Here is a 24616-nt window from a genome sequence, read left to right as displayed (position 1 = left end):
AACAGAGATAAATTTAAAATGTGGGGTAGTCCTGAGCATAAAAACTACGTAACATTGCTGAGGACATTAAAGAGGACAAAAATCAGAGATGTCTGGGTGGTTCACTTGGTTAAGTGTCCAGCTTTTGATTTCATCCTGGGTCATGATCTCACGGTTTGCAGGATCAAGCCCTGCATCAGGCTCTGCATTGACAGCACAGACGTTGCTTGGGAGTCTCTGTCTCTGTCTCTGCTTTTCTCTCTCTCTCTCTGTCTCTCTCAAAGTAAATAAATAAGCTTTAAAAAAGGACCAAAATTATTGGAAAAGTATATTACACTCATAGATCAGAAGATTCAATATTGTTAAAACATCAAATAATTCTATTATAATTCCACTCAAAATTCCAGCAAACTCTGTTATAAAACTTAATAAGCTTATTCTACAATTTACATGGATATGGAAAGAACTTTTTATAGCCAAACAATTTTGAAAATGCTGATCAAATTTAGATGACTTACAACATCTGATTTCAAGAATACTATAAAACTATGCTAATGAAGACAATTTTATATTGGCATAAAGATATAATTATTTATTAAAATTTACAGAGTAGAGTGCAGAAATAGGCACATACATGTGCTTGATTTTCAGCAAAGCACATAAATGTATTGCCATAATAAAACAACACGTTTTTTTCCACCAAATAGTTTTGAATTGTTGGATATCCAAGTAGAAAAAATAAACTTGAGTCAATCGTTACCTCATATAATATACAAAAATTATCTCCAGAGGATCATAGAACCAATAAAATTTAAAACTACAAACGTTCTAACACAAGAGGAATATTTTTGTATTCAATGGTTTGACATATGTTTCTTGAAATTCATAGGGCATTAACCATTATAAATACAAAATTGAAATGTTTACTCTTCAAAAGATACCAGTAAGAAAATGAAAAGTTAAGACTGGAGAAAATATTTGCAAAACATACATATGATGAAGGACTGTATATAGAGTATAGGGTTTTTTTAAAGAAAATCACTGTTAAATATTGTTGTTCTTTTTCATAAAAAATATTTCATTTCAATCCAAGAAATATCAGTATTTATATTCCTACTACATTTCTCATATACTAAGCATATATCCACATATATCTATATGGAGTACACTCTAGAACTCTGTATTTCTGATGGTTGATATATTCTGGTTACAAAATAAGCATAAATAATAGTCACTCCAATTAAAATGTTCCTAAACTATGAATGTCAATATCACATCTTCAGCAAAAATCTCTCTATTTTGATGAACACATTCAGAAGCACAACATCACTTTTACTTGTATACATTAGAAAATAATTGTTTGTCTTGCATATTTATTTTAAAATCCTTACTAGTGCAATTTCATTTGGCATTTATCTATGTCTTTTAATTTTTTTATTAAAAAAATGTTAGCATTTATTTAGTTTTGAGAGACAGAGACAAAGCACAAGTGAGGGAGGAGCAGATAGCAAGGGAGACACAGAATCTGAAGCAGGTTCCATGCTCTGAGCTGATAGCACAGAGCCCGATGTGAGGCTTGAACTCATAATCTGTGAGATCATGATCTGAGTCAAAGTCACCCACTTTACTGACTGAGCCACCCAGCCACCCCAATAACTAATATATTAATTCAACTGTCAATTCATATCTATTCTCAAGGATGGTATATGCATAATAGTTAGTGAAATCTTTCCATGTAATGGTCAAGAATGTCAATATCACACCATCATTGATCAACACCAGAATAACTTTAAAAACGATTTTCAACAATTGCCCAACATTTTATTTGACAAAAATAAAGATTAAAAGTTTTACAAATGAATAGGAATTTATACATTGCAATCCTCAAGGTTATATGTCAACAAGAGATAAGGCATATGTATGACACTGCAGTAAAGTCGAAATGTGATAAGTACTATGAAAATTTTTAAATGTTATGAGACACAAAAGAAATTAATTTTTGATTCAAGATAAAATTTTTCAGGAAGGAGTATTTTCAAAGGGACAGTGGTAGAGAAGCACCTGCTAGAGATAATAAGCATAGATTAAAACAGGATAAGATGAGTAAAAATTACAGAGATTGACGTAGCTGAAGAACACAATCCACCTGGAGAAACAGTAAGAGCAAAACTGGAGTAGAAGGTTCAATTAGATTTTGGAAAATCTTTAATTCAATGGTTAGTTGCCTATAATTATTCTACATACTAAGATAAAAATTTCATGTTTCTTAGTATTTCATGTTTCTTAGAAGAGTGTATTCAGAAACAAATTTTATGAATATTGATCTAACCAGTAATTGATAAAAGAGATTAAAAGCTAAAACCCTAATTTCAAAGCAATTGCACTAGAACAGATGGAATGAGTAAAGACTAAGCTAGAGAAATGCGTTAGTTTAATACAGAAAGAAGACAATAGTAACTAAGAATGATGATAAATATTGACTATGAATATGAGGAACAAAGAGAATGAATGTTCGAAGGCTCTTTAAGATTTCCAACTTGAGTGATCAACAAGAGAAGATGCATTTACATAATTATAGGAATCAGTCTGATCATTTTATTTGGGATTTGGAAAGACTGTGACTGAATTTTCAATGTACTTAGTTGTGAAAAAAGACTAAGAGTTCTTTTAGCCAGTTAAATGTAGGACTAAAAGAGCTTTTAGCTAATTAAGTATGAGATCTTTTAGCCTGTTAAGAGCTGGATCTGTCAGGAGAAAATTGACAAAGAAAGACACAAGCCAGACTCTTAAATGCAGAGAACAAACTAAGAGTTGCCAGAGGGGAGGTAGGTGGGGTAGGTGTGAAATATATAAAGATCAAGAGTACACTTATCTTGAACACTGAATTATATACAGAATTGTTTAATCATAATATTGTACACCTGAAACTAGTACTTATACTAGTTACTTATACTTCACTAAAAAATTTACTTTGTAAAGGATGACCAGTAATTAGCACATAAAACTTCATTACATTATTCATCAAAAATGCAAATAATTTTTGATCACTTATCAAAAATTTTGCTATAATACACATATATATGATAATAACTAATGTTATAGAGGACGCTGTGCAATTCTTTGCAAAAAACTAGGAGGCCAGATTGGTACCCAGCTATGAGGACTTGAAACAGTTCGAGACGGGTCTTGTACATAGGTAATGAATCATCTGCTAATTCTGAAATCCTCATCCTTTCAGGTGTTGGGATCAATAACCTGCTGGCACCCGTAGCTGGGCCCCTTCTCAGGAACTGCCTTTAACCAAAAGGAACTGCCTTTCCCATGGCTATGACCTACCTCAGAGAGGAAACCCACCAATTTGTTGAAGCGTCTCAGACCTTTGCTTTAGTTGTAAATGGCCAGCCAAATTTCAGACCTCCAGGGAGGTTTAGCTGAGAACTATGTTCATCAACATTCTGAAGTTCTCTCTGTGTACAATCCTACCCGCACAATCCTACCTTTGTTAGATGTCCATAAAATAAACTACCTTCACACAAATTTGCATTTCAGAGTCTATTTCCAAGGGAAACTGATGGACAACAATTGGTAAAAGAAGTCATTTTTGGAAACAGATTCTAAAATGGGATTGAGAGCTGGATTTTCCTTATGCTTTCTGACACTTAGGGCCCTATCACTGATGATGGTTGGAGAATTTTGGCTTAATTGACAAAGATTTAATGGTGTCCGTTATATCCTTATTTAATTCCCAAGTCTGGTCTCTAGGAAACAAACAAAAACAAGGAATACTGGAAGAGAGTGCACCACAAATTGAACCAGCAGTAGCCTCAATTGCAGACGCTGTCCCAAATGTGTGATCTCTGCTAGAATAGATTAACAGGGTCTCAGTGACAAGTTATGTGGACATTAATATCATTAATTTCCAGTCACAGTTATGACACTGCATTTATGTGGGGAAGGTAACATTATACATTAAAGTTCTTCCTTAAAGACCTCTGTTAACTTGTGAGCTTCTGCCACATTATCTGAGAGGATCCAGAGTTTCTGAATGTTCTACAGAAAAGCAGTGATACTAGTTGAAAAATGCCTTGAAAAGACAAATTACCAAAGGTTACACAAAAATTATAACTTCACATATTCTTGTATCTGTTAAAAGAATTGAATTTTTATTTTAAAAACAAAAACAAAACAAAACTTTATACCAAGACAACCTCAGACCAAGACCGTTTCAGGTAAATTTTTATCAAACATTTAAGAATGAGTCATAACAAACCACACAAAATGTGTCAGAAAAAAAAGAGAAGGCATAAATACTTCTTAGCTCAATTGAAGAGGCATGCATAAGACCACATATCAATGCCAAATAGGGAGTTGTGGGGGTTTTTGTTTTGTTTTGATGGAAGAAAACCCATTTTTCTACCAAAGACACTTGTTTCAGATGGTTCATCAATTCAAATAATATTGATACTTTTACATATTTTTTCTCATAATATAAACAAACACCCTAACTTTTAAAAATCTGGCCTGATTTATTCCAAGTGCTCATGCCGAGGCCATTGGAAACACAACTCCCATGGTTAAACTTGGTTCAACTGATATTGAAATAAGCCACAATTTTAAACTTTATTATATGGATAAGGAAACTAAAAAGCCTAGTTAGGAAAATTTAATGCACATAAATTCTTTAAAGTGGGTATGTTTGACTGGATACATCATTTATTCACTTAGAGACAACTGTATGATACAGAAAAATAAAATCAGTAATGCTTTAAAAATAATGTTATGATCTTTATAGTCTTATTCAAAAGAAATCATGTCTGATAATTATTCTGATGGCTTCTTCTAATTTGGTAGGGTTAGAATTCTCCACAATTGTCTTATCAATGATATTTTAAAGGTACTCATACCAATAAAATTTTTGAATCCTAATTTCTTCTGGAATTCAAATGGAATATTGCAATGTGGGGAAGTAAGTACCAGATATTCATGTCAATCTATTGTGCATTCTCTCAGAAGGAGGTAAAGCCATCTGAGTAATTGAAATAAGGTCAAATAGTGACCTGGTAAACAGAATCAGAACAAATACAGTTTAAATACAGACTTTTCACACCTCCTCCTTCAATCTTTGTGGTGTAGCATGTGTTTTAACTCCTTGTTCTATTTGGGGCATCCTGACCTCTTACTCATTTTCTACTTTTTCAAAAAGGATACTCTGTGTATATTTGTGTTAAATAAAGATCACCTCTGATCTGACTGTGGCAAAAACTTCTGATGAATCCTTTAGAAATATATTTTTCTAATAGCCTCAATCTATTGAGATGGTGGGGGAGGGGAGGTAGACAGAGAGAGAAAGAGAGCCAGAGAGACCAGTATATTCCCTAATTGTGCAAACTAGTTGAAAACCTTTGTTCTACTACTTTCTTATTTCTTACCAATTTTCTTTCTTTTAGTTTCTGTTTTATTTGATCTCTCAACAGTCTCATNATATATATATATATATATATTGTTTCTCCTCCAGCTCACATGGCCTATTTTTCAATCTGGTCTAGCAGTTTTAAAAATTGATGGACTCCTGTGACAGCTAAATCTTAGTGTAATTATTCATTAACACTGTGGCACTGTACAGGACCTTGCCACCTGGAACTATTTCATAAATTATACCCTAAATATTTTTATCTGAGTATTAAGATACTGAACCTTGAGATACTAAGCATTGAGGGACTGAAGACAGTTTCTCAATTAGTGAATCTAGTATTTGCATTTGTTTTGGAAGTCTAAATCTCAGTCCCTTCCTATATTCTCAAACATCATCCATACTCCAATTTCTCTTGTTCCTCTAAGGTGGTTGCATGAGTCTTCCTTCCTTAGCTATTTCCTTCCTTCATTCCTTTGCTCCTTCCTTCTTCCCTCCCTCCCTTTCCAGTTGTGTTGAGATGTAGTTGGCATACAACACTCTGTAAGTTTAAGGTATACAGGATAAGGACTTGACATTATATATATATATCAAAGTGATTAGAAATAAATTTAAATAAATACGTTAACATTTTTCCCCTCATATAGTTACAAATTTTTCCTTGTGATAAAAAATTTTAGAATCTGCTTCTTAGCAGTTTTTAAATATATCATAAAGCAGTGTTAACTATAGCCCTCATGTTGTACATTATATTACCAATACTTATTTATTTTATAACTGAAAGTTTGTACCTTTTGACCACCTTCACTCAATTCTACCACACTTTACCCTCACCTTCTGGAAGCTACAAATATGTTCTCTTGTTCTATGAATTTGGCTGGTTTTACATTCCCAGAAGTGAAATTATACAATAATTGTCCATTTCTGGCTTTTTCACTTAGCATAATGCCCTTAAGGTCTGTCCATGTTTTCACAAATGACAGGATTTCCTTCACTTTTCAATGGGTGTGTGTGTGTGTGTGTGTGTGTGTGTGTGTGTGTGTGTGTGTTTAAATATATACACATTTTCTTCATCCATCCAACTGTCTTTAGACACTTAAGGTTATAAGATTTTTTTTATGTCTTGGCTATTTTAAGTAATGCTGCAATAAACATGGGCAGGCAGATATCTATTTGACATAGTGATTTCGCTTCTTTCTTATATATACCCAGAAATGAGGTTGTTAGATTACATAGTAGTTCTATTTTAAGTTTTGGAGGAATATCCATACTATTTTCAACAGTGGCTGTACCAATTTACATTTCCACTGACAGTGCATAAATATTCCCTTTTCTTCAAATCCTCACCACATCTGTTATCTATCACTTGTCTTTGTGGTGATAGCTATTCTAACAGGTATGAGGTATTATCTCGTAGTTTTGATTTGCATTTCCCTAACGACTAATGATGTGCAACTTTTCATGCACCTGATTTGATTATCAACTTTGGAAAAATGTCATCTTTGGAAAAATACAATGCCCTTTGTCCATTGTATTTGACAAAACAGTTGGAATACTCAATGGAGAAGATAGACTCTTCAATAAGTGGTACTGGGAATATTGAATATTCACGCATAAAAGAATGAAATTAGACCCCTATCTATTCCTACTCATAAAAATTACTCAAAATGGATTAAAGGTTTAAATGTAAGACCCGAAACCATGAAACTCCTATAAGAAAACATAGGAGAAAAGCTCCTTGACTTGGGCTCCGGAAATTTATTTTTTATATGGCACCCAAAGCAAAGCAACAAAATAGAAAACAAGTGTGACTACAACAAAGTCAAAAGCTTATTCGCAGTTAAAGAAAAATGATCAGGGGCGCCTGGGTGGCTTAGTCGGTTAGGCGTCCGACTTTCGCTTAGGTCATGATCTCGTGGTTCATGGGTTCCAGCCCCGCGTCAGGCTCTGTGCTGACTGCCAGCTCAGAGCCTGGATCCTGTTTCAGTCTGTGACTCCCTCTGTCTCTGACCCTCCCCTGCTCACGCTATCTCTCTCTCTCCTAGAAATAAATAAAAATATTAAAAAAAAAAAAGAAAAATGATCAACAAAATGAAAAGGAAATTTATAGAATGGGAGAAAATATTTGCAAATCATATATTTTATAAGAAGTTTATGTCTAAAATATATAAAAACACATAGGGCTCAATAGCAAAACAGCAAAGAAACCAAAACCAAAACTAAAAAACAAGCCATCCAGTGAAACACGAATGTGCCTTTCAATGCTAAGAACACAGCAGAATCACAAGCCAACTTGAGAATCCACCATGGTCAGTAAGCGCACCTGATTCTGTGTCATCTATTCTGCCTTTCACCATTCATGCTTTTAAGTTCCAGAACACCCTTGGAGAAACAGGAATAAGTAAACCAAACACTTCATCTTTTCTTATTTCACATGCGCCCTCCTCTTTAATTTATATCTGGTAAAAATTATATTGCATTTCGCAGGAGTCTTCAATTCTTTATTCTCAATCACTGACTTCATTAATCTAATGTTTCTTAAAGAAACTGGGGTTATTTTATTTTGAGTTTTTCATGTTAACGCTTTGAACATGCACTATCTTTCTGAAAACATCACTGTTTTCTCCAAATTAACATGAAATGGATTTGTCCTCAAAATAAGGATGAAACAGAAACATTTGGAGGGTTTACAAAAACACAGATTGCCAGGCATCCCCTCCCACCTCCAGAGTTAATTAGGAAGGTACCCCTCTATAAACCAGAAAAAGGGCCCTCACGAAAAGTCTAAGCATGCCAGAATCTTGAACTTCAGATTCTAGCTTCCAGAACTGTGAGAAATAAATATTTATTGTCCAAGCCATCCAGCCTATGGAAATTTGTTATACCAGTCCAAGCCCAATAACAGAGTTTAAGACTTTGCATTTCAAATAAGTCTTCAGGTGATGTGGCTGAATAAGGTGCCACATGTGAGAACCTCTGATCCAGTGCCTTTCTGCCTCATTGAAAGTAGCATCCCACACCCTTCCCAAAGGGGAGCACTTGACGTGTGTAATTGGGGTCCTTGATCTACAGATATTCCCTTGTTCCTTTTTATGTATCATTGTCTTTTTTCTCCAACACCTTGTTATTTATTACCAAATATAATACAATTTTATTACAATGTTTTCTCCTTATGAATACTCTTTTCAAGATGCCATATTCATTTATTGTTACAATGAATCTATATTCAACATTTCATTTCCTCACTGTTCGCTGACAGTTATCTTCACAACACAGATAATAGTTCTTGCATGGAAGCTTTCTCCTCATCAAGTAACATTTTTTTTCCTCACTCAGTCTCTGATCTTTCTTTTCAAAATAATTGAAACGTCTGTTTCCTGCCAATTAGCTGAGTTTTAACAATTTTCAGAAATTCATCATCTCCATCTAGAAGCTTCTCGGTTTTTCTCTAACTACAATGCATGTACTCTGTGCAACTCGAATTCTATGAGGTTTTTGTTAGGGAGATAAAATGAAGGAAGGAAGTTGTGGTTCTCTAGCAATTTCTCTAGCAACTGGAGGAACACTGCATTACATTAACTTCTAAGTGATATGCAATTATGAGTTTCCATATTAAATGCTGTGAGAACTCCTGTAAGAGTTTTAATGGCACTTAATTCAGTGTTTCTCAAGTTTATTTAGATTTGGAATGCCTCTCTAAGTGATATATGTTGATATCCTTAATGAATACTAGCTTGGTACAATGTGAAAATACTTTCTATGTAATTGGATTGTTTTTAGCAAAAAGATAACTTTTATTTTTAATTTTAGTTTTATGCAGAGATCCCAGTATCTCTATTTCTTGCCACATCCACTATAGGCATAGTTGTTCTTTGTATATTTAATGCTAGTAAAACCATCATCCTTATAGATGCTCAATGAATTTATACTGATGAAAATCACTCACATGGACATATGCATATTTAAGTCATTTTGCATACACCATCATGATTTCATTTAGCAATGTTTATCACAGGGAACTAAGTTATATTACACATGGATTATAATAACCAACCTGGAGTATCAGTTTGAATCTGTGCACTAATTCTTATATGATTTAAAACAAACTATAAAACTTGCAAGTCTCCTGAAAAACATCAAATGACCAATTGCATGCTAATCCTTAGTGTAGGGCATGGTAGGTAATAAATTCAGAACACATCACAGTTTTACAATTGTATAATAGATTCCAAAAACATAAGTATTTTTTGAAAAGAAAGTTACTCTAACAATTATGAAGTCCATCCATTAATCTACAATCTACTTCTGACGTAAAAATAGCCATTAGAAAACAGCAAAATGTCTCCATTAACTTCTATTTCAGGATGTGATAGGAAACTGTGTTTTGAAACTCCCCAGTTATTTGCTGAAAACTCATTATATTGCACAATTTTTTTCTTTGAGAATTTGCAAAATCTTTAATCACAAATGTTTGGGGTTTTTTTGCTTCTTCCAAGTATTCTATATTTATTCTGAATTTCACATACTATAATATATCCTTTTTGAAATATTATTAGAAATCAGTATAGAAGATTCCATATATTTATTCAAGATCAAACACAATGCCTGGATCTATTGTATTTTCAACCTTTCTGGAGGGAGGGGCTAACGTGTATAAACACACACACATACACACACACACGTTAAAGTATACATAACACATAATAATAATAATAATATATATGTAATATTATATATCCTAAGAGTAGCACAGGCCTCCCTGTTTTATTATAACTTCCTTTATTGGGCTTCACAGACACTGTTCTATATAAATTGAAAGTCTATGTCAACCTACATCCATCAAGTCCATTGGTGCCACTTTTCCAGTAGCATTTGCTCATTTTGTGTCTCTGTGTCACATTTTAGTAACTCTCACAAGATTGCAAACATTTTCATTTTTATTATATTTGTTATGGTGAAATGTGATTTTTATTATGAGTTGCTGAAAGCAGATGATGGTATTTTTATTAATAAAATATTTTAATTATGTACATTGTTTTTAAAGACCTATCATTATTTCACAATTAATGGACTACATTATAGTATAAGCATAACTGTTTTTTAAATATTTTATTTATTTTTGAGAGAGAGATAGAGACAGCATTAGTAGGGGAGGGTCACAGACAGAGGGAGACACAGAATCTGAAGCAGGTTCCAGGCTCTGAGCTGTCAGCACAGAGCCAGATGCAGGGCTCGAACCCATGAACTGTGAGATCATGACCTGAGCTGAAGTCGGATGCTTAACTGACTGAGCCTCCCAGGCACCCCTGAACAATGCATTTTGTAAAGTGACTTTTATCTTCTAAAATCTTATGTTGGATTTTTACATAATGGCAATAAGCACACCACAAGGAAAGGCAACTTTCCCACCCTCTGATTTTCAGCTTTACCAATGAAGGAAGCTCATTTTGAATGGTAACTAGTAAGGAATTATGGGACAATTGCAGGATATAAATTTAATACACGAGTCATTTGCTTTCTTATACACCAGTAACAAATAACCAAAACTTGAAATTTAAAATACAGTACTATATAAATTAACACCAAATTTATTTAATTACAGGTATAACCAAAAGATTTATATATAAAGAAAATTATAAATATATGATGAATGAAATCAAAGAAGATCTAAGTTTAATAAGAGATACTACACGTACATCAGTTCTTCCCAAATTGACATATAGATTTGACACAATCTCAATTTTATTTTATTTTGTGTATATCAACAAACTGACTCAAAAATATAAATAGAAAGGCAAAATACCCAGAACAATGCATACAATGTCAAAGGAGGACAAAGTCGTAGAAACGACACTACCTGCTTTCAAGACTTATTTCAAAGCTACAGTAATCAAGATAGTGTCGCATAGGCAAAATATCAAATAGATCAATGAAACATAATAGAGAGCCTAAAAATAGACCAACACAAATACAGTCAACTGATCTTTTAAAAAGGAGTAAAATTAATCAATGGAGAAACGAGACTATTTTGAAAAAAATGGTTTTGTAAACACTGGACAGCCACATGCAAAAAGAAAAACGAGCAAACAAAAAGGCCTTATACTTTTCACAAAATTAACTCAAAATTGACCATAGACCTATATGTAAACCACAAAACTATAGAACTCCTAAAAGATAAAATAGGAGAAAAATACAAGTTTCTTGGAGTCTAGCAATGATTTTTTTAGTTAAAAATGCCTCAGGCACAATCTTAAGAGAAAAATAATTAAGGTCTATTAATAATAAAAACTTCTCTGTGAAAGACAGTATTCAGAGAATGAATAGCCAAGTAATGTGGGGAGATTGTGAAAGACATGTATCTGATACACGACTATTACACACAGACACATTGAGTTCTTAAAACACAACACAAGAAGAATATATTAAAGCAAGCTTTAAAGCAAGATATGGACGCTAGGTACACTCCTAGATGTTCTTAAATAAGTTTTTAAGAGAGAGAGAGACCAGGGGAGGTGCTAGAGGGAGGGAGGGAGGGAGGGAGGGAGAGAGAGAGAGAGAGAGAGAATCTTAAGCAGACTCTATGCTCAGCATGGAGCCTAACTTAGGAGTGGATCCCACTGGGATCACAACTTGAGCTGAAATTGAGAATTGGACGTTCAAGCTACTGAGACATCCAGGTGCCCCTAGGCGTTCTTAGAATGTAGAACTAGAAAAAAAATACAAACATGCATACACATATAAAATATAATACACCACATATATATAACACTTATGTATGAATTCTGTATTCATATATGCATATATACACATGTTTAGGTTTATATAAGTCTATTTTCTATATAAATATTCCTATGCAAAACTGTACTTATAATCATTAATTTTTACTCATACCTAAAATTCCAATTCAGACTACACTATGTGAGCATTCTTGTCTGTTCTCTTTCTACATTTGTAATCTCCTGCTTTATCTGTGATAAAAGAGACTCAATGAAATTATGAATCTTTTAAATCTAGGATTCACAGAAAATATTTTAGAAATCCGAACTCACACCACTATGGAAAACAAATCTATTAAGTTTATTTCTATATTAAAATTGGATCATTCAGAAAAATAATGATTCAACCATGTTCTTCTATCAGTGCACAGAACATTTTTTTTGTGTGCCAGAAAGTTTTCTTTTTTCCTTTATCTCAATTTCTTCATCTGGAGGCAATTAAATTCTGGGGTATTTCTCCCTATGAAACATTAGTTTTATCTCAAACAGATACACACACACACACACACACACACACACACACACTGTTGCGAGCAAAATGACACAAAGACACACAAAAGACAGACAAAGACACAACTCCGACCTGAGAGAGAAAACTCTCCGCAAGCCCTCTTGCGGTTTATTTTTATACCCCAGTAGCTGGATACATACTGAAATCTATGAAATGCATTCTTTTACCAAATAAGGACAAAAAGCCAAGCACATTCCAAGGACGGGGGAGGGGGGAGCAAAGGGAGGAAGTGACCACAGCATGTTTACTAAGAGGCCTGCCCAGAACTCCAGCCTCTTCCTTATTTTTAAGGAGGGCATGTTCCCTCGTATGTGAGCAGATCATTAACCTTGGATATTGTGTGCAGGCCTCTTGGCAGAACATCTTGTCTGCAAGCATGATCTGCCCATGCAGAGAGTCCTGTTTGCAGGCACATCTCTGCTTCCTTAACCATTCTTTCTCGTGGTCACTGTTGGGCTCCTACACACACACCTTCATTTATATAGATTTTCTCCATTCTGCTTCTGATACTCTGCATAGCATCTTAAGATTCATCCATGGTCTTTTTAAAAAAAAAATTATTTATTTTCGACAGAGAGAGACAGAGCATGAGCAGGAACAGAGAGAGGAGGAGACACAGAATCTGAAACAGTTTCCAGGCTCTGAGCTGTCAGCACAGAGCCCGATGCGGGGCTTGAACCCACGAACCCGTAAGATCATGACCTGAGCCAAAGTCTGGTGCTTAACCGACTGAGCCACCAAGGGGCCCCAGATACATCCATGGTCTTAAGCATAAGAATAATTCATTTTCTTTTTACTGCTGTGTAAATTTCTTTTTCCTCCTTTCCTTCCTTTTGTGGATTAACCCAGGATTTTTCTATCTTTTTTCTCTATTGGCACTGTAGCTATAACTTATTTTTCACTTTTATGTTTATTTTTTAATATCTTATTAATTTTTCACTGTTTACTCAGTGTTAATAATTCATTACTTTCATAAATTATAGGAATTTGCATATATATACATACATATGATGTATATAATAATTATTTTATGCAGAGTTAAACTGTGTGTCTTATAAGCTATTGTGAATCTTTTGTGAGAAAGTGAATGTTAATATAGTTAAATAAAATGGGACGTTTTGTTGCTGATGAAATTATTAGCTTTAAAATATTATCTTTACTAAGGGTAGCTCAGTCAGTTAAGCGTCCAACTTCTGCTCACGTCATGATCTCATAGTTCATGACTACAAGCTCTGCCTTGGGCTCTGTGCTGACACAGCGGAACCTGGAGCCCACTTCCAAGTTCTATGTCTCTGGCTCTCACTGCCAGTCCCCCTGGCCCCTGCTCTCATGCATGCTCGCTCTTGCTCTTTCTCTCTCTCAAAAATAAATAAACGTTAATAAAAAATTTTAAATATTATTATTTAATGGATATGAACATATTAATATAAAAGCAGCTTAGTATCCAGAGTCAAGGGAAACAAAAGCAAAAGTGAATTATTTGGACCTCATCAAAATAAAAAGCTTCTGCACAGAGAAGGAAATAATCAACAAAACTAAAAGGCAACTCGCAGAATGGGAGAAAATTTTTGCAAACGACATATCAGATAAAGGATAGGTATCCAAAATCTATAAATAACTTATCAAACTCAACACCCAAAAAACAAATAACCCAGTGAAGAAATGGGCTAAAGACATGAACAGACACTTCTCCAAAGAAAACATCCAGATGGCTAACAGTCACATGAAAAAATGCTCAACATCACTCATCATCAGGGAAATACAAATCAAAACCACAATGTGATACCACCTCACACCTATCAGAATGGCTAACATCAACCACTCGGGCAACAACAGATGATGGCAAGGATACGAAGAAAGAGGATCTCTTTTGCACTGCTGGTGGGAATGCAAACTGGTGCAGCCACTCTGGAAAACAGTGGTTTGAGGTTCCTCAAAAAGTTAAAAATATAACTACCCTATGACCCAGCAATTGCACTAAGTATTTATCCAAGAGATATAGGTGTGCTGTTTCGAAGGGACACATGCACAGCAATGTTTATAGCAGCACTATTGACAGTAGCCAAAGTATGTAAAGAGCCCAAATGTTCATTGATGGATGAATGGATAAAGATTATGTGGTGTGTGTGTATGTATATATATATATGTATATGTATATATACATATACAAGGAATATTACTCAGCAATCAAAATGAATGAAATGTTGCCATTTACGACTATGTGGGTACTAGAAGATACTATGCTAAGTGAAATTAGTCAGAGAAAGACAAATATCATATGACTTCACTAATATGAGGACTTTAAGATACAAAACAGATGAACATAAGGGAAGGGAAGCAAAAATAATATAAAAACAGGGAGGGGGACAAAACATAAGAGACCCTTACATATGGAGAACAAACAGATGGTTACTGGAGGGGTTGCAGGAGGTGGGATGGGCTAAATGGGTAAGGGGCATAAACGAATCTACTCCTGAAATCACTGCTGCACTATATGCTAACTTGGATGTAAATTTTCAAAAGTAAATTAAATAAAAAAGTGGCTTAGAATCTTTAAGAAATATCAGCAAAAATATTGAAAGCAAAACTCTTTGTTACTATAGGCAAATTTTAAACTTAATCACATTCACCTATTTTTGCTTACTTTTTGAAGTTTTTTTGTTTTTTTTAATGGGGCTGTAGGAAATCATTTTTATGTGAGTTTTTTCAAAGCAAAAGAACTTTGAAATTTTTTAAAGCATAGAAATGAACAAAGATTCTAAATTAAGAGTAAGTCCTTTGTTCTGCTTCTATTTAGATAAGTTTAAAGTATTATCCATTCCAGGAGTTATTTTAAAATATGTTCCAAAGATACATTTAAGCCAACTTAAAGAAATTTGTGTCTATATTTATCTTTTCCTTTTTTAAATCCTCATTTAAGTTTTATAAAACTATCATCTCTGGAAATTGAAGTGATAATCCGACATTATACATTCCTCTATTTTGTCCATTGAAATTCTCCTGCATCCTATAGTAAAAGTAGCCATTTCCAAAAAAAAGAGACAATTCTCACACAATGAAATTTAAAATTATATTTTTTGTCAAAAGCCCAAATTCTATGAAAGCCCTTAGTCCTAACATGGATTTTGGAGCAGTCTTTGTGATACCATAACTTCAAAGTAGAGTAATAGGGTCCAAGTTATTCTTGTTTCATTTCCTCTAAATTTCTTTAGGCTGTCTGAGAATGAGGTCTATAAAAATTGCAATGTGTGTGATCAACATCTAAAATAATTATTATCTCTCACTTTCAGCTAAAATAAAATAGTCTGTCATGACTACCTGAAAAATCCTACTGAAATCAAATGTATTTTTAGGCTGATTTTTATTATCATCTTTACTCAGTATACTAACAATGACGTATTAGTTTTTAAAGAGAAACTTTTCTTCCCTATTACAAATATTTTTATACTGTGAAAGCAGACACATTAGTAACTCTGAACCTCTTGGTACCTTTTCCCTTACTCTACAACTGAGGAGGCAGATTTTCTTGTTTGATTGCTAAATTTAGACAGAACTGGGTGTGTGTAGGGGGTGGAATTACTACCCTCAGTTTTCCACTCTCATCTGTATTTGGAATTGTGTATTTACTCTTTATCATGTGGGCTTTTATTCCCTTGTATGATTTTCTTTTATATAATTTGCAGTCCCACCATATGTATATATTCAGATGACTTGCTTTGGGCGAGAAAAATGTGAGCAGGATTATAAACAGGTTAGTTTTGAGCCAAGCCTTTAAGGGGTTTGTTTCCATTCTGTGCTTCAGTGATCTGTTGAGAGAAAAGCATGCTCAGATACGTGCAGGTGCAAAGATAATGTGGAAACCCATTCCCAGATTTGAAACTCACTGCAGCCTTGTGGCACCTGGGTGGCCTAGTTGGTTGAATGTCCGACTTCAGCTCAGGTCATGATCTCACTGTTCATGAGGCTGGTGTCAGGCTTGGTGCTGACAGCTCAGAGCCTGGAGCTTGCCTCAGATTCTATGTCTCCCTCTCTCTCTCTGCCTCTCTCTCTTTCCATCTCAAAAATAAACATTAAAAAAAAAATCACTGAAGGCTTAAGTCAAGCCCAGTTGGTTGGTAGCCTGAAGCAAACCACCTACTTATACACAAAGAGAAAAATAAATAAATAAGCATTTGTTGTTTTAAACTACTGACTTTAGAGGTGGTTTTTGTTATAAAGCATTTTTGTTTCATTGGTGAAGCAATCAAACAAAATTTGTCTATGATCTGTGCTATTTCTACTTGAGAGTTGCTTGCTCAAAGATAACACATGTCAGCTCTTCTCTGCAGTCAGAGCTATCCTCTCTGAAAGTGTCTGTCATTAGGAGGATAAAGGTGCGGAATGCTGAAGTTCATTTAATAGGTCCAGTGGCTCTTAGGCTAGTCAAATCCTCCTGCTTATTTTTTAATAAGTATGATATATGTATTGTATATTTACTCTTTATTCTTAAGTTTTCAGAATAAAATAAGGAGGGTGAAATACACTGGAGATTTATTGAAAGCACTGGGAAAATGTTCATAACTGTGAAGCCTCTGCTCCCAGCAGACATCTCACATGATCTCAGACACATTTCTTTTTCTGTTTACATTAAAAAAACTGCAATTACACCCGGGCTTTAAAACATATCCAAAGGGTTGAAATACAGGAAGGGGAAAAATATTAGAATATGTTCTTCAACATTTATTGAGTTTCCTAAGAATCCATTTACAGACTGGCTCATCATTTATACAGCCATGTAAATCCATTAACACAGATTTCTTTGTAAACAGGTGATTCATGTATTTAAAAACCAAGGACAGACTTTCTTTTAGAAAATGTTCCTTTTGTCGGCAGCAGTGTAGAATTAGACTTTAATATAATATTTGCTGACAATTCAGTAACCCATGTCTACTCAACTGTCAAATATGTGAATCACAACTGAATATAACCTGAAATTTCAGCTGTTCATCTACAATGTGAAGAAATCAAAAGGTGCAATCATAGTAAAAGAAGGTTCCTTTTCATTGTAGAAATCTACAATCACCTAAGTTATTGCTATGAAAAGTTATTTTCCAAAGCTGCATCCAATACTTACAAAATAAAAATCCTGTCATTGAACACATGGACTGTTTACCAAAAGACATAGTTTATATAAAGGACTATAAAACAAATCTTACCAAATACCCAAAAATATAAGTCATATATGGTATACTTATTTGCTGAAATTGAATTAAACTTGAAACCAAAGATTTAACTGGAAATCCACAAATGTGTGAAATTGAGTAACATAAGATGTATTTAAAAAGTTGCAAAGGCAATTATACTTTAGAAAAGAAGGTAATGAAAACAAAATATCAAGTTTGTGGAAATTACAGTTAAAAAAGTGTTTAAAGAATATTTTAATTTAAGTTAAATAGTAAAGAATAAAAACTAAAAACAATAATATAAACATTTATTGTAATAAAGAAAACCATAAGAGAGACTTGATTGGGTCTAAGTAAAATTAAACATTTTTCAAAAAAGAAAATCAATAAAGCCTAAGATTAAATTTAAATTTTAATAAAATTTACATAAATACTGAAAATCAAATCACAAAAAAGAACACCAAACCACAAACTACTTACAGTATATTACAGATCCTTCAGTCCCAAATGATAATGCGATGCTAATATAAACAACTTTGTGGCAATACATTTGACAAGTTAGGTGAAATGTACAAAAGGTTTGGGAAAGAAAAACACTTATGAAAACAAAAACAAGATAAAATAGAAAAGTCAATTATTTCTCTCTATTTGAAAAGTAGTTGATTCCCAGTCCCTCTTCAGCCTGCATTTCTCCTTTTACCTTTAGTTCTCCAAGATCTATTTGCTGGGTTATATTCAGGGATTTTGTGAGGAGAAGACCCGGGAGAAATGGTGCTGCTCTGTATTGGCAGGACTGAAAGTAATCACAAACTGACATTTCTGTTGTACGTTATTGGAAGGTGTGTCTATAAAAATTTGAAAATTGCTCTAAAATCCCTCCTGGAGCTAAAATTCTCAGTCTTTGATATTTTAACTAGGTTGAGGAGGAGCCAAGATGGCAGAACAGCATGGAAGTCTTTTTTTCAGTCTTGTGTACATGAAATACACAGCCGTATCAACACTAAACCATCCTGCACACCTAGAAAACTGATTTGAGGATTCACACAACAATCTGCACAACCTGAGACACAGGACTCAGCAGGTACGTGGTGCAGAGAGAGGTGAACTGGGGGAGAGAAGAGCCGCAGAGAGCAGGGAGATGTTTTTGCTTACAGACGGAGGATGAAGACATGGGGAGAGTACGAGAAAAGCATCCCCCACAAAAGCAGCTGGAAAGTGGAAGAAAGGTGTAAACAGCCACAGGGACTGAACTAAAAAGAGAGAAAGCAGAGGGCTTAAATTCCTTTAAGATTTCATAAACAGGGGGAGCACAGAGTCTGAAACTGCACAGCTCAAATACCTAGTGGTGCTCTGGTGGGAAGGGCAAATTCTCAGGAGAAGAGTAAGCGCGGCAGGTCCTCAGAACACGTGAAATTTTCCATAATCCCAGAAATGCTGCTGCTACACAATTGGGTGAACTTTTACTGGGGTGGCTGGCACCCAGTCACAAGTCTCTGGACATTGGCAGCAGCAAGGTCTCACTAGCATTCCTGGGTATAGCCAGCACCCAGCCATTGCTCAGTGAGACCCTGCCCCAGAGGCTCTGAGCGGATCAAATCCACAGTCCCTCAGAAGTGAGGGGTTGGGAAATACAGCTGCATCTCAGGACAGGACAGAAGTGCCGACTGGCAACCTGACAGCGTGGTTACAGACAGTGCAAAAGTGGGGAGTGGAATGAACCCAAAGACAGAGGACAGGTACAAGATTCATATTTGGGGAGAGCACAGAGTTCTGATACTAGAGTCGGTACCTGAGTGATGCCATTTTCACCCTGCCTGCACGTGTGCACACAACTACAAGTGCCACAACAACCCATCCCAGTAAGCTAAGCAGTACCATCTAGTGGAGAATGGAGACTTTACACTATGCCCCGCCCAACTGGGCCAACTTCGCTCTTCAGAAACACCACAAATCTCTTCTCCTGCTTAGTTTATGGACTATAAAGTGCTTCTTGGTTTGACTTCTAGGGGAAAACGATATAATATCAATCATATTTCAGTCTCTTCGCTGGCCCTTCTATTCAATTTTCTTTTTGATTTTTTTCTTTATTTTTCATTTCTTTTCTTTTACTTGAATACAGAAAGATTAAAATGTATTTTTATTTTCAATTTTTATTAAAAATATTTCCTTTACTTTTTCGACCAAATATTTATTTTTTTTTAAAATTTTCAAATTCTGTTTTACTGCCATCGTATTCATTTTCTCAAATTTTCAAACTTTTTTGTTTTGATTTTTATTGTTTTTTTTACTTTTTTCCTTTCCTTTTCTTTTTCCCTTTTCCTCTAATCAATCAAGCTCCTTTCAATAACCAGACCAAAACATATCTAGGACCTAGCATCACTTATTTGAGTGTGTGTGTGTGTGTGTGCTGCTTTCAACAGTTTAATTTTAATTTTTTCCCTTTTTACTCCTTTCAATAAACAGATCAAAACAAACCTAGGATCTAGCATCATTTGATTTTGTTTGTGTGTGTATTGTTTTTATTTTGTTAATTTTATTTTTTTCTCTTTTCTCTAATATATCAAACTCCTTTCATTAATCAGACCAAAGCACATCTGGGATCTAGAATCATGTCTTCGTTTTTCCTTTGTGTATGTGTGTGTGTGTGTTGTTTTCCATTTTTTTATTTAGATTTTTTTTACCTTATTAATTCCTTTTCTTCCTTCAAAATGACAAAGCAAAGTAATTCACCCCAAAAGAAAGAGCAGGCAGAAATGACAGCCAGGGACTTACTCAACACAGATACAAGCAAGATGTCTGAACCAGAATTTAGAATCACGATAGCTTATTAGATTAGAAACCCTCTCTACGGAGGTAAAAGAAGTAAAAGCTAGTTAGGATGAGATAAAAATTGCTATAACCAAGCTGCAATGTTGAATGGTTGCCACAGTGGCAAGGATGGCTGAGAAAGAGCAGTGAATTAGTGATGTAAAGGACAAACCGATGGAGAATAATGAAGCAGAAAAAAAAGAGGGAGAGTAAAGCAAAAGAGCATGATTTAAGAATAAAAGAAATCAATGACTCACTAAAAAGGAACATCAGAATCATAGGGGTCCCATAAGATGAAGAGAGAGAAAACGGGTGAAAGGGTTATGTGAGCAAATCATAGTAGAAAACTTTCCTAACCTGGGGAAAGACACAGACATCAAAATCAAGGAAGTACAGGGGACTCCCACAAGATTCAACAAAAACCAACCATCAATAAGGCATATCATAGTCAAATTTAAAAAATACTCAGGCAAGGAAAGAATCATGAAAGCAAGGGGAAAATAGTTCTTAACCTACAAAGGAATACAGATTAGGTTTGCAGCAGATCTATGAACAGAAACTTGGCAGGCCCGAAAGGAGTAGCAAGATATATTCAATGTACTGAATCAGAAAAATATGCAGCCACGAATTCTTTTCATAAAACTGAAATATTTCCAAAAATTTTGGAAATATAACAAATACTTGGAGATTAAAGAACATCCTACTGAAAGCTAATGGCTAACCAAGAAGTTAAGGAGGAAATTAAAAAGTATGTGGAAGCCAATGAAAAGGATAACATCACAACCCCAAACCTCTGGGATGCAGCAAAGGGAGTCCTAAGAGGAAAGTATATAGCAATCCAGGCCTTCCTAAAGAAGGAAGAAAGGTCTCAGATATACAACCTAACTGTACACCTCAAAGAGCTGGAAAAAGAACAGCAAATAAAACCTAAAACCAGCAGAAGACAGGAATAATAAAGACTAGAACAGAAATCAATGCTATTGAAACAAAAAAACAAAAACAAAAACAAAAACAAAACAAAACAAACAACAACGACAAAAACAAAACAAAACAAAACAAAAAACCGGAACAGATCAATGAAACCAGAAGCTGATTCTTTGAAAGAATTAACAAAGTTGATAAACCACTAGCCAGTTTGATAACAAAGATAAAGGAAAGTACCCAAATAAATAAAATCAAGAATGAAAGAGATCGCAACCAACACAGCAGAAATACAAACAATAGTAAGAGAATATTATGAGCAGGTATATGTCAATAAAATGGGCAATCTGGAAGAAATGGACAAATTTCTGGAAACATATAAACTACCAAAACAGAAACAGGAAGAAATAGAAAATTTGAACAGACCCATAAACATTAAAGAAATCAAATTAGTAATTAAAAAAAAAAACAAAACAGAGTCCAGGGACAGATGGCTTTCCAGGGGAATTCTACCAAGCATTTAAGGAAGAGTTAACACCTATTCTCTTGAAGCTATTCCAAAAAATAGAAATGGAAGGAAAACTTCCATTTGACAAAGTACAAAATCCACTCAATAAAAAAAAAACCTTCAACAAAGTAGGTTTATAGGGAACATATCTCAAGTTAATAAAGGCATTATGTAAAAAATCTACACTAATATTATTCCCAAAGGGGAAAAATGCAGAGCTTTTCCTCTATAGTCAGGAACAAGACAGAGATGTCCAATTTCACTATTGTTATGGGTTATGTACATACTGGAAGTACTAGCCTCAGCAATCAGACAAAATAAAGAAATAAAAGGCATCCAAACCAATCAGCGAGGAAAAAGTAAAACTTTCACAATTTGTAGATGACATGATACTTTATATACAAAACCGGAAAAACTTGACCAAGAAATTAATAGAACAGACACATGAATTCAATAAAGTCACAGGATATAAAATCAACATAGAGAAATATGTTCCATTTCTTTACACCAAAAACCATAAGATGCCTGGAAAAAAACCTAACCAAAAAGGTGAAAGACCTTTATTCTGAAAACTATGAACACTGATCAAAGAAATGAAAGAGGGCACAAAGAAATGGAAAGACATTCTATGCTCATGGATCAGAAGAACAAATAATGTTAACATGTTTATACTACCCAAAGACATCTACACATTTATTGCAATCCCTATCAAAATACCAATGGCATTTTTCACAGCGCCAGAACAAATAATCCTAAAATTTGTATGGAACCGCATAAAACCCTGAATAGCAAACCAACCTTGAAAAGGAAAGCAAAGCTGGAGGCATCACAATTCTAGACCTCAAGTTATAATACAAAGCTGTAGTGACTGAGACACTACGATAGTGGCATAAAAATAGACACATAGATCAATGGAACAGATTAGAAAATTCAGAAATGTACCCACAACAATATGGTCAACTAATCTCAACAAAGCCGGAAAGAATATCCAATGGAAAAAAGCCTCTTCAAAAAGTGGTGTTGAGAAAACTGATCAGCAACAAGCTGAAGAATGAAACTGGACCACTTTCTTATACCCCCCCACCTCCCACACTAAATTCAAAATGGATGAAAGACCTAAATTGGAGACAGAAAACCACTGAAATCCTAGAGGAAACAGTACCTCATTGAAATTGGTTGCAGCAACTTACTAGACATGTTACCAGAGGCAAGGGAAACAAAAGAAAAATGAACTATTGTGACTTCATCAAAATAAAAAGCTCCTGCAGAGGGAAGGAAACAAACAACAAAACTAAAGGCAACCAATGGAATGGGAGAAGATATCTGCAAATGAAATACCTGATAAAATGTTAGTATCCAAGAATTGGTAAAGAACTTAGGAAACTAAACACCCAAAAGCAACCCAGCTAAGAAATGGGCAGAAGACATGAATAGACACTTTTCTGAAGAAGACATCCAGATGGCTAACAGACACATGAAAAGATGTGCAGCATCACTCATCATCAGGGAAATACAAATTAAAACCACAATGAGATACCACCTTACACCTGTCAGAATGGCTGAAATTAACAGCACAGGAAATAACAAATGTTGGCAAGGATGAAGAGAAAGGGGAACCCTCTTGCACTGTTGGTGGGAATGCAAACTGGTACAGGCACCCTGGAAAATAGTATGGAGGTTCCTCAAAAAGTTGAAAATAGAGCTACCATACAAGTCAGAATTTGTACTACCAAGTATTAGCTCAAAGGATACAAAAATCCTGATATAGGGGCGCCTGGGTGGCTTAGTCGGTTAAGCGTCCGACTTTCGCTTAGGTCATGATCTCGCAGTTTGTGGGTTCGAGCCCCGCGTCGGGCTCTGTGCTGACTGCCAGTTCAGAGCCTGGAGCCTGTTTCAGTCTGTGACTCCCTCTCTCTCTCTGACCCTCCCCTGCTCACGCTGTCTCTCTCTCTCCTAGAAATAAATAAAACATTAAAAAAAAATTAAAAAAAAAATCCTGATATAAAGGGCATATGTGACTGTTGAGTGGATAAAGAAGATATGGTATATTTATACAATGGAATGTATATATGTGTGTACATATACATATGTACGTATATGTATATATGTATATACAAACATACAATTGTATATATACATTATATATATATACACACACACAATAGAATATTAGTGAGTCATCAAAAGGAATGAAATCTTGTCATTTGCAACAACACGGATGGAGCTAGAACATATTATGCTAATTGAAATATGCCAGTCAGAGAAAGAAAAATACCATATAATTTTACTCATATGTGGAATTTAAGAAACAAAACAGGTGGATATAGGGGAAGGGGAAAAAAAGAGAGACAAACCCTAAGAAACTCTTAATGATAGAGAACAGAGGATTACTGAAGGGGAGGTGGGTGGGGAATAGGCTAAATGGGTGAGGGGCATTAAGGAGGGCACTTTTTGGGATGAGCACTGGATGTTGTATTTAAGTGATGAATCACTAAATTCTATTCCTGAACCCAATATTACACTGTATGATAACTAACTAGA

Source organism: Crocuta crocuta, unplaced genomic scaffold (genome assembly GCF_008692635.1).
Source record: "Crocuta crocuta isolate KB4526 unplaced genomic scaffold, BGI_CrCroc_1.0 scaffold222, whole genome shotgun sequence".
NCBI classification, from domain to species: Eukaryota; Metazoa; Chordata; class Mammalia; order Carnivora; family Hyaenidae; genus Crocuta; species Crocuta crocuta.
This window is presented reverse-complemented; position numbering follows the sequence as displayed.